Consider the following 15861-nt stretch of genomic DNA (forward strand, 5'->3'; position numbering starts at 1 on the left):
CGCTACTGCGCATAGTGGGTAAAAAATTGTACAACCATGTAATGTAGAACAAAATAGTATTGTAGTAGCAACAAAACTTTGTATTGTAAGGTACATATTAAACAGTGTAAACAGTGTCATAATTTGCTTTCTCTACAGTTTCGATCAACTGCTGCAAAAGTTAAAGCCTACTCTGCAACGTAGAGACACTCGATTACGCAAGGCAGTATCTCCAACAGAGAGACTTCTCATTACTCTACGGTGAGTATTAACTTCTTTAAAAAAAGTGGGAAGGTGACATGCCCACTCGAGGCCTTTTCACCTGGGTAAAATCGCTGGCAAAACGCTCCTGACTATGAACAGACCAGCGTTTTCAGAGCTGTTTTCCTGCTTCCCTATCCTTAACATTGAAACGCTAATCGCTCTGAAACGCTCCAAAAACGCTGCATGCAACGCGTTTGCGTTTCAGCAAAACGCAAAACGCTTAGATGAGAACCATCCCATCCACTAACATTGGACTGGCGTTTTTTTAACTACTAGCGTTTTCCCAGCGATGCTGAAATCGCGCTGAAAACGCTCTAGTGTGAATGGGCCCTCATGCTTGCACAGTATGGATGCTCTTGTCTTCAGAAGTGCTAGAGGGCACAAAGGTATTTGACCTGGCAGGTTGAATAGCTTTAATGGGGGGATGGTGCTAGAACAAAGGGACAGACCAAGGATTGGGGAGGTTCTATAGTGTCCAGAGCCTTCTCTCTACATAGGTGAGTATCTAATCTGAACTGGGTTTCCTCATTTCAAGTTCACTTTCTGCTACATGAAGGTACAGTGAGGTTGAAGATATTAAACTTTTTTTCATTTAGACAGCGCTGTTTAGTAGTTGAAGTATCAGGATAGTATTGATAAAATATTCCCATACATTTTCTAGTGTGCAGCCTTTTTCCTTAGGTTGTATTTATGATTTGATTATAAAACTACATAAAAAAATAAATATACGGTATACACTGTATCTGTTCTGTGTTACTAATTTTTTTCTGTTTTCTCCTGAGTCTTCTACTAGGAGTTTTAGCACCTTGCAATTAAAATACCCTTTAAGCCCTCAAACAAAAATAGAGATAAAGTTCAGTTTGACACCACCTTTTTTACATACCGATTAGTAGTTTTTCAACTGTTAGCTGTCAAAACTTAATTTTGAAGGGAAGATGGCAGTGTATTTCCTGTGAGAAAATTCAGGAGAAACATTAAAGAGTACCTAAGGTAAAAAATGGCAGGGCCTGTCATAACAAGCTCTACCTTAATGAGGATGGATAGATAGGGGGGGGGGGATTTGGGTGAAATACTTACCTGTGTCTTGAAGTCTTTGGGTCAAAGGTGACACTCCACCCCATCGGCGCAGCCAGTGGTGCTGCTGCCCACCTCCAGCTCGGCAGCCAACAGTTAGGTGGTGGCTGCCAAAAAGGGGGTGGGTTGCAGCAATGCAGATGGGGGTGGCCAGAGCCTCAGTGGCAATTTTGAGAAAAAATCAACAGGGGCCACTCTCCAAAAGGGGAAGCATTCACCCACCTGGAGGGTTGATCCTGGAACAGGAAAATATTTAACCCTGTGACAGCCCCCCTTACCTTATCTTTTTTACCTTAGGTACTTACCATATATTACATTATGTTGCTCAGATTTCTTTAACCCTTTGCACCAATTGCATCTGTCCTGTACAATCCCTGCAAATCTCTTGCCCCTCACACATTGACTCCTTACTGATTCTACATTGCAGATGCCCCTCAGCAGACTCCATGCAGATTCTCTGCAGACCACCCTGCAGATTCCCTGCAGACCGCCCGCAAAGCCGCACAGAGAACCAATGGCAGTCTACTGTATGTAATGGAGGAGGAGGAGAGTGTAAATAGTAGCCAGTATTTTATTGCTACTATGCCCGATCGAAATACCAAAGATTGCATTGTGAGTAGGGACAGTAAGACACCGGGTGGCAGGCATAAAAGCACCTATTATTGCGAAACACAGGCCAGGATTACACCCAGGAAACTGTTTTACAATTTACCATACCTTGGCTTTCTCCTCTTCTACCAGCCAATAGAAGATGCCAAACTGTCCAAATAAGGTATCAAATTAAACATTATAATGTGTTCTTAAAAATAAGATATACCATGTTACTATGTTATGTTCCATGTTAAAATGGGAGAGAGAGTAAGAGGGAGAGTGCATTTCTGTAAAAAAAAACCTCAGAGCAGAAACGACTCCCTTTAGGAAAGAACTCCGAGTGGAAAGTGTTAACTAGTTAAGGACCATGCTAATTGAAATCTACACCCTGTTTTGATGGTTATCTGGCTGCCAGGACTTAGATTTCAATACACAGATGCCGTGCGTTCTCACCGCTTTCGTCTCTCCCGACGATCTCGCCGATGTCTCCCCACTGCAGCTCACTCGCTCTGCCGTCTCTATAATGTCAGAGCCCTGTGAGCGGGTCAGGAGCAGATTTAATTGCCTCCTGACCCTGTCTATCAATGTAAGCAGCTCCCATTGGCTTGCATTGATAGGCAGGGTCAGGAGCCAATGAAAGTGGCTCCTGACCCGCTCACAGGAACTCTGCTGTCATAGGTGGCTGAGGTTACCAGCGTACCAGCGGTCTCTGGCCCTTAAAGAAAACCTGAACTGAAAATTAAAAGTCAAAATAGACATACACAAGTCATACTTACCTCCTGTGTAGTCTACTCCTCAATCTCTTTCTCCTTTTCCGGGTCCTGTTTGTCCACTGTGATCAAGGGAATTCTCCGTCCTCCATTTTGAAAATGGCCATTACCCTATAACAGCTTCCTGGTCAGCACACTGTTAAACTGTAACATCACCCACTTGAGCCATAGGGAAACATAGACATTACTTGGCATATCAGTTGTCCTCTAAGCTATAACTGACAGCAACTGATAGATAACTGACAGCAACTGATATATTTCATGTTCTGACAAAATTTTGTCAGACTGGAAGGGATCATTGTCAGAAGAAAATGGTGAGCTTCTGAGAGGAACTGATGGCAAGGTTACTATGTAATGTTCTTTTGAAGTTACCTCATGTGTTTATTGTAAATAATTTTACTCAGTACAGGTTCCCTTTAAGGGGGCAGAGACTGCTGGTACTTAAGTGGTTAAACAGTGAAATATTGATGTAAGTATGCATTAATGCTGCTTACCAAAGAACTCCTCCTTTAGTAAATCACTCCTAAAGTGTTGGACATCTTTTCATTCAGATGCTTTGAAAGACCCCTCAGAATCAGTTTCAGCCTTCAAAATTTGTAAGCAACTATATTTTTTTCATTAAGACTGTCAGTACTCAGCAGATGTACTGCCATATTTGAAAACACGACTCTATTTAAAACCTCATTAAAAAATTGCTGATATATAAAAAGGATGAAAATGATCTGATTGCTGTTATGTTGCAATAGAAGATGGCTGATGGGCTCCGCAATTACATTGCAGATTTTTAGACAACATTCGCAAGATTTCAAGAAGTAATTTACTGGAAAGTCAAATTGCAGACAGTATATACTGTTAGTTGGTGCTACTGTATTCTGAACTTCGTAATCTGTAGTAACTTTGCTCTATCTAGCTACTTCCCTAGTTATATAGCAGCAACATATTACCTGAACTAAACAATCTCCAATAGATACAGACAACAATAAAATCTTTGGGTTTAGTAGAGTAAAGAAGGGATATAACCTCGCCTGTGACAGGAAAGAAATGGGGTAACTGTTCCATGAAGGTGCATAACAGAAAGCTGGCATATGTAACCCACAGAGGTTTTATTACGTCTGGTAGAGGGTCCCGCGTGACCCAGAAATGTTAACATACCCTGATTCAGCATGTAGTAGGTTATCTTAAGGAGGCCATACACTGGCAGATGGTCGCCCGACATTCCCAAAATATAGACTCCTCTCCAATCCAAATCTGATTAGAAAAGGATCTATTCCTGCCACACACTTCAAATAGTTTTTAACAGATTTAAGCTTTAAATGTATTAAAACTCAATGGAACCACAGCAGACTAATAGGCACCCAGGTCTCCCCCAATAGGTAGTGCTCCTCCAAGACCGTGTTTTGATGTAGAGTGCTCCCTTTGGAGTGCATTAACCTGCTGTGTTCTTCTGCCTCCATACCCATCACGCCAGCCGCCTGTCCTAGGTGACTCAGCGGCATTTGTGTACTCACATAAAATGCAGATAGAGATGTGATTGGGATGGAGATGGAAAGACACAGGAGGGTGCACACCAGTCAGAAAGGTAGGTGTGCTTTGCTGCAAATACGCTGCATTGAAATGGGGCTGCCACTCCCTTGCCTTATTCTGCCCCTATCGCACCTTTTTTTGATAAGTAATTGTTACCTTTAAATATTTATCAGACTTCTGAATATTGATTGACTCATTCAGAATGGTTAGTTGGCAGCTGGGGTTGTCCTTTGGTCTTTGCATATAATGAGAAGACCAGATTTTTTGGGAGAAATCCTTTATGCTTCGAAAAATTGAGGGCAAAGAAGAAGAGGATGTCAGAGGCTAAGATAGATAAACAGCATATGTAAAGCTATGCATGTGCCCAGTGGTGTAGCTAAGGAGCTATGGGCCCGATGCAAGTTTTACATTAGGGCCCCCCAAGCATTCTATGCATAACATTTGATACGACGCACCAAAACCTGCCAATGGCCACTACAGTGTCAGAGGTGCAAGAAGGGAATGGGGAACAGTTTGTTAATGATTACCACTATTCAAAGCATCTATAAAAGTGATTATTATGAGCACAGAACCAATAGAGAGCAAATACTGCAGTTGAGGGAGGGCCCCTTGGGGCCCCTCTGGCCCAAGGGCCCCAATGCGGTCGCAACCTCTGCAATCCCTATTGCTACGCCCCTGCATGTGCCTATGCAACAGCTGAAAGAAGCAGGAATTGACAGACACATCTGGCTTGCAAAAGTATATACGGTCACAAAGATTTGGAGTCAACTAAACAGATAAGGAATAGGAGACTCTCCTGGAAAGTAATTTGTATTCAACTTAGTTTTTTTGTGTACAGATCAAAACAAGGCTCTCTTAACTATTTGAATGCAGAAAAAATAAAAAGTGGACACCTAAGTAGGCTGAGTACTATACAGTGGGTTGCAAAAGTATTCGGCCCCCTTGAAGTTTTCCACATTTTGTCACATTACTGCCACAAACATGCATCAGTTTTATTGGAATTCCACGTGAAAGACCAATACAAAGTGGTGTACTTGTGAGAAGTGGATCGAAAATCATACATCATTCCAAACATTTTTTACAAATAAATAACTGCAAAGTGGAGTGTGCGTAATTATTCGGCCCCCTGAGTCAATACTTTGTAAAACCACCTTTTGCTGTAATTACAGCTGCCAGTCTTTTAGGGTATGTCTCTACCAGCTTTGCACATCTAGAGACTGAAATCCTTGTCCATTCTTCTTTGCAAAACAGCTCCAGCTCAGTCAGATTAGATGGACAGCGTTTGTGAACAGCAGTTTTCAGATCTTGCCACAGATTCTCGATTGGATTTTGATCTGGACTTTGACTGGGCCATTCTAATACATAGATAGGTTTTGTTTTAAACCATTCTATTGTTGCCCTGGCTTTATGTTTAGGGTCATTGTCCTGCTGGTAGGTGAACCTCCGCCCCAGTCTCAAGTCTTTTGCAGTCTCCAGAGGTTTTCTTCCAAGTTTGCCCTGTATTTGGCTCCATCCATCTTCCCATCAACTCTGACCAGCTTCCCTGTCCCTGCTGAAGAGATGCACCCCCAGAGCATGATGCTGCCACCACCATATTTGACAGTGGGGATGGTGTTTTCAGAGTGATGTGCAGTGTTAGTTTTCTGCCACACATTTTGCATTTTGGCCAAAAAGTTCCATTTTGGTCTCATCTGACCAGAGCACTTTCTTCCACATGGTTGCTGTGTCCCCCACATGTCTTGTGGCAAACTGCAAACGGGACTTCTTATGCTTTCTGTTAACTATGCCTTTCTTCTTGCAACTCTTCCATAAAGGCCAACTTTGTTCAATGCATGACTAATAGTTGTCCTATGGACAGAGTCTCCCACCTGAGCTGTAGATCTCTGCAGCTGGTTCAGAGTCACCATGGGCCTCTTGACTGCATTTCTGATCAGCGCTCTCCATGTTCGGCCTCTGTGAGTTTAGGTGGACGGCCTTGTCTTGGTAGGTTTACAGTTGTGCCATACTCCTTCCATTTCTGAATGATCGCTTGAACAGTGCTCCATGGGATGTTCAAGGCTTTGGAAATCTTTTTGTAGCCTAAGCCTGCTTTAAATTTCTCAATAACTTGATCCCTGACCTGTCTGGTGTGTTCTTTGGACTTCATGGTGTTGTTGCTCCCAATATTCTCTTAGACAACCTCTGAGGCCGTCACAGAGCAGTTGTATTTGTACTGACATTAGATTACACACAGGTGCACTCTATTTAGTCATTAGCACTCATCAGGCAATGTCTATAGGCAACTGACTTCACTCAGATCAAAGGGGGCCGAATAATTATGCACACACCACTTTGCAGTTATTTATTTGTAAAAAATGTTTGGAATCATGTATGATTTCCGTTCCACTTCTCATGTGTACACCACTTTGTATTGGTCTTTCATGTGGAATTCCAATAAAATTGATTCATGTTTGTGGCAGTAATATGATAAAATGTGGAAAACTTCAAGAGGGATGAATACTTTTGCAACTCACTGTATGTATCAATGTTTATCTCATTATGTCACATGTCAGTACAGGTACACTTTAAAACTTTAACTTAAAAAAAACTGGCCTCATACACAAGGAACGTAGAAACAGGGATGATGGTAGTGAGCCAACTACGCTATGCTGGAAATATGTGTAGTTTGCCGCAATTAATCGCCAAACTACGACTTCTAAATCAAATTTAAACTACGGATGCATTTCGGAAACTACGCGTTAAAATACAAAATTACGCGTAGTGCGAAGCGTTGTGTATGTGGACACTTATGCGTCAAAATTTCTGCATTAATTCCCCTTTAAATGCTCGCACCTGAAACTCTTATATGCGTTTATTCCCCTTTCCAATGCGTAATTTTATGCATACAACGAACAATAATATTTCTGGGAATGCACAAGCGAAAATTTGATCCATACGCGGAAAAATAGACGTGTTTACCGTATTCGTAGTTTCCTTTGCGATACATATGTTTACTACGCATAGCGGGCGTAAACTAGGCATAGCGATACATTGCTACGCGTAAATGCATAAGTGTAGTTTTGAAACTTCGCCTACGAACTACAAGGCGTAGATGCAAACTACGACGCGTAGATTCACAGTACAGTAGTTTCTGCTCATCCCTGAACTTATATAATACTGCTATATAAAGCTTTAACAATAATATACTGCTGTTCAGCTGTTAACAACAGCATTGCCAATGGAGAATCACCTGCATGAATGTTTTATTTGCTACTACAGTGTCACTAGCAATTTAGCAATGAGGCTCCAGCACAAGCCAAAATGTTGCTGGCATCCAGCCGCTACCGATTGAGCAGCACATTACCAGAGACGTTATGCTGGCAATAGACGAGACTCTCGGGCTATTCCCCGCTGGCTTATGACTAGTATGGTTATCAGAAATAACCAATGTGATATAGGTCCAAATCAAATTATGACTTTTATTGTAATGCAAAGTGAGAGGTCTCTTACCTTGCAGTGAGTCTCGGTAAAGCGTGCCTTACGGGTTTCTGTTTATGCACTGATCTATGCTGTGCCTTATGATCGCATAAAAATGTATTCAGTGCTGGATTGCCTGAACTGTGACAACAATGAAAACATAAATTTAAAGCAGGCAACAGAGGCGTAGCTAGGGTTTTCAGCGCCGGGGACAAAGACTATTAATGCGCCCCCGAAGGTGAAGGGGCGTGGCCAAAGGTGGGCGTGGTTATGGGTGGAGCCAAATGTACATGGATGTTAGCAGGCTCACGCTCACCCACCCTCCCTCAGTATGTACCTTCCAGCATGTTCCAAGACAAATTCAGCAATCATGAGCCCCCCCCCCCCCCCCATCAAGACAAATTCCGCAATCATGAGCAAACATGAGGTGTATATGTGTCCCCTGTATATGTAGGCAGGGGTATATGTCCCCAGAGTAGGTAGCCAGGTGTATATATGTCCCCAGTATATGTAGGCAGGGGTATATGTCCCCTAGAGTAGGTAGCCAGGTGTATATGTGTCCCCTGTATATGTAGGCAGGGGTATATGTCCCCAGAGTAGGTAGCCAGGTGTATATATGTCCCCAGTATATGTAGGCAGGGGTATATGTCCCCAGAGTAGGTAGCCAGGTGTATATATATCCCCAGTATATGTAGGCAGGGGTATATGTCCCCAGGGTAGGTAGCCAGGGGTATATGTGTCCCCAGTATATGTAGGCAGGGGTATATGTCCCCAGAGTAGGTAGCCAGGTGTATATGTGTCCCCTGTATATGTAGGCAGGGGTATATGTCCCCAGAGTAGGTAGCCAGGTGTATATATGTCCCCAGTATATGTAGGCAGGGGTATATGTCCCCAGAGTAGGTAGCCAGGTGTATATGTATCCGCTGTATATGTAGGCAGGGGTATATGTCCCCTGAGTAGGTAGCCAGGTGTATATATGTCCCCAGTATATGTAGGCTCGGGTATATGTGCCCAGTATATATAGTCAGGGGTATATATGCCCAGTATATTTAGGCAGGGGTATATGTCCCAGTATATGTAGGCAGGGGTATATGTCCCCAGAGTAGGTAGCCAGGTGTATATGTGTCCCCAGTATATGTAGGCTGGGTATATGTCCCCAGAGTAGGTAGCCAGGTGTATATGTGTCCCCTGTATATGTAGGCCAGGGTATATGTCCCCAGAGTAGGTAGCCAGGTGTATATATGTCCCCAGTATATGTAGGCAGGGGTATATGTCCCCAGAGTAGGTAGCCAGGTGTATATATATCCCCAGTATATGTAGGCAGGGGTATATGTCCCCAGGGTAGGTAGCCAGGGGTATATGTGTCCCCAGTATATGTAGGCAGGGGTATATGTCCCCAGAGTAGGTAGCCAGTTGTATATGTGTTCCCTGTATATGTAGGCAGGGGTATATGTCCCCAGAGTAGGTAGCCAGGTGTATATGTATCCGCTGTATATGTAGGCAGGGGTATATGTCCCCTGAGTAGGTAGCCAGGTGTATATATGTCCCCAGTATATGTAGGCTCGGGTATATGTGCCCAGTATATATAGTCAGGGGTATATATGCCCAGTATATGTAGGCAGGGGTATATGTCCCAGTATATGTAGGCAGGGGTATATGTCCCCAGAGTAGGTAGCCAGGTGTATATGTGTCCCCAGTATATGTAGGCTGGGTATATGTCCCCAGAGTAGGTAGCCAGGTGTATATGTGTCCCCTGTATATGTAGGCCGGGGTATATGTCTCCAGAGTAGGTAGCCAGGTGTATATATATCCCCAGTATATGTAGGCAGGGGTATATGTCCCCAGAGTAGGTAGCCAGGTGTATATATGTCCCCAGTATATGTAGGCAGGGGTATATGTCCCCAGAGTAGGTAGCCAGGTGTATATGTATCCGCTGTATATGTAGGCAGGGGTATATGTCCCCTGAGTAGGTAGCCAGGTGTATATATGTCCCCAGTATATGTAGGCTCGGGTATATGTGCCCAGTATATATAGTCAGGGGTATATATGCCCAGTATATTTAGGCAGGGGTATATGTCCCAGTATATGTAGGCAGGGGTATATGTCCCCAGAGTAGGTAGCCAGGTGTATATGTGTCCCCAGTATATGTAGGCTGGGTATATGTCCCCAGAGTAGGTAGCCAGGTGTATATGTGTCCCCTGTATATGTAGGCCGGGGTATATGTCTCCAGAGTAGGTAGCCAGGTGTATATATATCCCCAGTATATGTAGGCAGGGGTATATGTCCCCAGGGTAGGTAGCCAGGGGTATATGTGTCCCCAGTATATGTAGGCAGGGGTATATGTCCCCAGAGTAGGTAGCCAGTTGTATATGTGTCCCCTGTATATGTAGGCAGGGGTATATGTCCCCGGAGTAGGTAGCCAGGTGTATATATGTCCCCTGTATATGTAGGCAGGGGGATATGTCCCCAGAGTAGGTAGCCAGGTGTATATATGTCCCCAGTATATGTAGGCTCGGGTATATGTGCCCAGTATATATAGTCAGGGGTATATATGCCCAGTATATGTAGGCCGGGGTATATGTCCCAGTATATGTAGGCAGGGGTATATGTCCCCAGAATAGGTAGCCAGGTGTATATGTGTCCCCAGTATATGTAGGCAGGGTATATGTCCCCAGAGTAGGTAGCCAGGTGTATATGTGTCCCCAGTATATGTAGGCAGGGTATATGTCCCCAGAGTAGGTAGCCAGGTGTATATGTGTCCCCAGTATATGTAGGCAGGGTATATGTCCCCAGAGTAGGTAGCCAGGTGTATATGTGTCCCCAGTATATGTAGGCAGGGTATATGTCCCCAGAGTAGGTAGCCAGGTGTATATGTGTCCCCAGTATATGTAGGCAGGGGTATATGTCCCCAGAGTAGGTAGCCAGGTGTATATGTGTCCCCAGTATATGTAGGCAGGGGTATATGTCCCCAGAGTAGGTAGCCAGGTGTATATGTGTCCCCAGTATATGTAGGCAGGGTATATGTCCCCAGAGTAGGTAGCCAGGTGTATATGTGTCCCCAGTATATGTAGGCAGGGTATATGTCCCCAAAGTAGGTAGCCAGGGGTATATGTGCCCAATATATGTAGGCAGGGTATATGTCCCCAGAGTAGGTAGCCAGGTGTCCCGCCCAGCAGGAGGGGAACAGTGCAGAGAAGAGGGAGAGCGGTGTGCAGCGGTGGAGAAGGGGGGCAATCTCCCCCCTCCTTCCCTCACCTTAGGTGCTCTCCCTCCCTTACTCTCCCCTCCATTACTGTCCGGGTGGCTGGTAGCGGCGGGCGGAACTTACCTCCGTCTCGTCGCAGCGCCGGATGGATCTGCCGCTACTCCGGTCTGGTCCAGACCAGAGCAGCGGCTGCAGGACCCGAACTTCTGGCTGGCGCTGGAGCGAGACGGAGGTGAGTTCCGCCCGCCGCTGCCAGCCACCCGGACAGTAATGGAGAGGAGAGCGAGGGAGGGAGAGCACCTAAGGTGAGGGAAGGAGGGGGGAGATTGCCCCCCTTCCTCGCCGTCCGCACAGCTCTCCCTCTTCTCTGCGCTGCTCCCCCCAAAAAAAAAAAAAACCCTGCAGCTCAGCTGGGCGCCCTCGGGGACTCGGCGCCCCGGGGCACTTGTCCTACCCCGACCCCCCCTAGCTCCGCGCCTGGCAGGCAAGTAATGATGAACCTATCTTTGATGAAATCGATTTGGCACTTAAGCTGGCATTTGACAATTAAATTCAAAAGAAAATATTGGTAGTGTTGCATGATATTTGCTTAATAATATAAAAGGGGTGTTTTATAAGCTTTTGGCAGGCATCAATGCCTCCTATTCCTTTTCTTTTTCTCTCTTTTTTTAAGAATGGTACAAAACATGGGTTTAGAGGTCCAGAGGAGACTAAAGTCCCAAGTTATTGGGGAAAGTCTGTCTGATTCCCTAGAGCTCTTTCTGTAGCATGGAGTGGCCACTTGCTCTAGCTAATCTTACTAGAATTTCCTGAAAATTTCTGTACATAAATCATATCTGATTAAGTATTGGAAGGTCATGGAAAAAGAGAATTACCTACTCTAGATCTGGAACATAAACACATGGTATGCGGTGCACCGGATCTCTGTGTTTATGTAAAATAAAAATATCTCTACCTAAAATTGTATTGATGTCATCCAAAGGGAGAATTGTTCACTTCCAGTTCCTTGTGACACCAATGGGATCCTAGATAGCACTAAAAGAAAATGCCTTAATTTATGTATGTTCAGAGTTAAAATGAAGCTTTTGGATGCATCTCCACATTAAGTTTCCATGTCCAAGTTGTGTGTAGGGAGGCTCATTCAGATTCTGCAGATATTAAATATCTGCATTTCTGTTCGAAAATGTAATGCTGGGGGGGTCATACTTTCTGACCACCCAGCACAACAAGGCTAAGAGCTGGATAATGGAAGAGGTTACACAGGCTGCCCAGAGCAACTGCAGCTCTGGGCTTCTGATATCGCTACAAATAAAACACAATGGCAGCGTAGTGCGATGTTGCGCTGCCTTAGTTCGCACTGTGCTGCCTTAGCGATAGCAAGCATTCGGACAGGTCCAAGACAGAACTATAGATTGGAGCATAACTAGTAGCAACCACAGTTCACAGTCACGTCCACAGAAGCAGAGCAAGCAGGCTAACAACAGTCATCAGCAAGCATCCACCCAGACAAGACTACAGGATAGAACGTACAGTAACTAATAGCAACTGCAGCCTATAGTTACGTTCTCAGAAACTAGAGTAGCCGGAATACTACAGTCACCAACGTAGTGACAGCAGAATTCAAGCTGGATAATGGACTTCACTGATCCACCGCGGATGCAGCGTACGTCCATCAAGCATGGAACTAGCTAGGCAATACACAATAATAAGAAAAATAACAAACAGCTCAACTAACGGATAAATATATATTAGCAAGTCTGCATATATATTTATCAAGAACTAGCTAAAGCACAAGTAATACGGTCCCATAGAACTACAATAACAGAACTATACATAGTAACAAGGTGCGTAGTAGATCAGCGTACTGACCACTATGACGGGCGGGGTGTGAAATGGGAGGCAGACTTTTATGCTGGCATCAGCCAATGGATGCAAGTATGCAAATATCCAAACACCTGAATGGTAATCACTCAATCCTGAGCTGGCTTGATTACCATTTTCTAGGTGGCTGTGAATGCTATGGACCCCCATAAGAAATACATGCAGAATTATGTAACAACATGCATGCAGGAAATACAGGGCTATCTGGCCGCAGCTCAGCTGCAACAAGCAATTGGTGGAATGGTGACAGCATCCTGAGCTGCCCAGAACTGCAGAGCGATTGAAAATGACAATGAGACCCATTGCAAATGCACAACCGAATGCAAACAAACAAGCCAGAACTGTCCGTTTGCAGTTTCAGTGCAACGGACAGAATACGCTACAGGAGGGATCCTTACAGGAAATAGGCCTTTCCGTTCGGAACTCAGAAATCAGACATTGGAACACCTCATTACTGCAACTTGATACTTTTAGCCAAGTCAAAGAACTTGGAAGCATTGGGCCAATCAGAGATTGCAGAGTCAGTTCAGAAGTATTTGGCCAATCAGAGAGTGCAAAAAATGACCCAAAAAAATTATTGGTAACTGGAATTCGGAAAATGGAAATCAGAAATCTGCGGAATCGGTTATCACCATTGGCGGAAATTGGAATTTCCATGGAATTAGAAATCCGCATTTCCAACCATCCCTAGTTGTGTGCATCTACTTTGGTCAGTAGAATTTATCCAGAGTACATTACATGGCAATAATGAAGTCAAGGAGCCTCTGATATGACTAATTTCTCCCTTTCTAAACTGCTTTACAAAGCGAAATGTTTGTTTTCCTCATATTTATTTTTAAATTCTGAGATGATGGAATAGCAGAATTTCCTGCTAGCACAAGGAGCATGCAGTGTAATGAGAGACAGAATTACATGAAGGCATGATCATCAGAAGAGTTTATAATTTGTGAAGGTGGGACGCAATATGGGGGGAAGTCAAGAAGCTGCGTTAAAGAATGAAAATCATAAAACATAGTAAAGTTTAGAATACATGTAAACACATAAGACATACATTGCAGTGAATCTAACGCACCAATCTTATACATTTACTCATGTGCAGTAAAATAAACATTTTAAAACACAGCACAAGGCTGCCTTCTTATGCTATTATTGTTTGCTCACAAATTAATGTTGAGCCGAAATTTGCGTAATTTTTTGTTTCTGTAAACGATGCGATGCGAATTCGTAATTTCATAATTGCCATACAAACCATAATTCAGAGTTCTGTAAGCATAATTTATGTCTCGTAATTTTACATTCCACCGCAAATTTGCGTTTTACGTGAAATTTTGTAATTTCATGTTTTCTATAGAAACAAGGTTATTTTAATTATGAAAATGGACGTCATTTTATTTCTATTAGTGATTATGCAAATTTAAGTAATTACTTATCTCAGGAAAGTCACTCATTTGATTGCAATTACTGATAATGCAAAGGCCCCTGCATGTGCTGTCGTTTTAAATGTATCAGGAGGTTCTACCTGCAGCCACTTCTAAGACAGGTGCTCTTTGTCAAGGTGCACTTAGCGGTCAGTCATGCTGAGGCACTTGGTTTTGTGCCTTGCAAATGCAATATCTGATAATGCAAAGGTCCCTGCACGTGCTGTCACTTTAAAGGTATGAGGAGGCTCTGAACTGGAACAGAATTTCGAGAACGGCCAAATTTCCGTGTTAAACATGAAATTCTGATTCATTTCCATTACAGAAATGATCGTAATTACAAAAATGATTGGAATTACAAAATTTTGCATAATTCCATGAAGAAACAAATTTCTGATTACGGCGGTAATAGTATATTCACGAATTACGCTAAATTTTGTGTTATCACAATTAGGCCATTACGCGCATCACTGTCAGAAATTGCTTTGCTCTATTATATTTATGGATAAACACCTCAGCCTGCATCATATATTACAGGGTTAGTGGCCAGTGACTAGTACCCTAGAGCAGTTTTTCTTTTAAGACAGACAAACCTGCAGCCAACGACTCCCTGTATGGGAAGAATCTGTGCTTTTCGACCATAGCAACCATATTGCTTGCATTATCTACTAATCAGCACTATAAAATTGACATTCAGAAGAAGGAATCACAATATGGGAAAAATTAAAACCAGAGCTTCTTTCCTGAGCTCTGTCTATGCCAGCCACTAAAGAAGTAAAGATGGACACCCTCCCTTAACTTATGGAAAACAGTGACAGTGGGTATGGGAGAATGGGCTCAAAAACAATTATGGATAAGTGCTGAGCTAGTCAGCACTAGCTCAGTAGTGTTTTTTTCCTCTACACTAAGGTTCCACATGCCACATGATTTTGACAGCAGGAAGCTGAAGACTGCAGTGGAGACCCAGTGCTGGATCAGGTAAGAAATACAAGGGCATTAAATCTTTGCTAGGGGGTTCAGTATTTAATAATTACACCCTTGCAATGTTTGTTACGTTTTCTATGCTGCAAACATTCTCATTAGTCACAGTGACTCATTCTATGCCCGCTTTCTTTGAGGTTTCGAGGATGAGTACCTGTCATTTTTGTTTCATGATGTTACCTTATTTTTGTCAAAGATACAAACAATCTTTGCATTAAGCACCTGCTTTTTATCTATATATATATCCTAAACAAAATATGAAATTCAAGATACGGAAATGTATCTATTATTCTAAAAGAATCATAACCTTACCAGGATGATTAATCACCCACACCTGTCACCTGATCCAGAACACATCTTTGATAAATGATGCAGAAGCTTTTAAAGGACACTTCTAGAAGTTCACCTAACATGACACAGTTCGCTTGTTTTCATCGTTGCTTTGTGCATTTACTCTGTGTTTTTAAACATTAATGATACTTTGACTGATGAAGGGCTGATTCTAGAGAAATGTTTCGGGATTTTACCAACTGGACATTGTAATCAAGCTCTTTCTCACTACCACTAATGAAACTGACAGTCCTTGTGTTCCAGCCTTAAGTAAAGAATCATGTTTCCCAAGCTATTAAGGGTACAGGGCTATTTGTAGAGAACTGTGTCTGTTCTTCCATTTCGGTGCGCAAATCTGCCAGTTTTCTGTGTTGAAAAGCATTCTGAA

Source organism: Hyperolius riggenbachi, chromosome 1 (assembly GCF_040937935.1).
Source record: "Hyperolius riggenbachi isolate aHypRig1 chromosome 1, aHypRig1.pri, whole genome shotgun sequence".
In the NCBI taxonomy this organism is placed as follows: Eukaryota; Metazoa; Chordata; class Amphibia; order Anura; family Hyperoliidae; genus Hyperolius; species Hyperolius riggenbachi.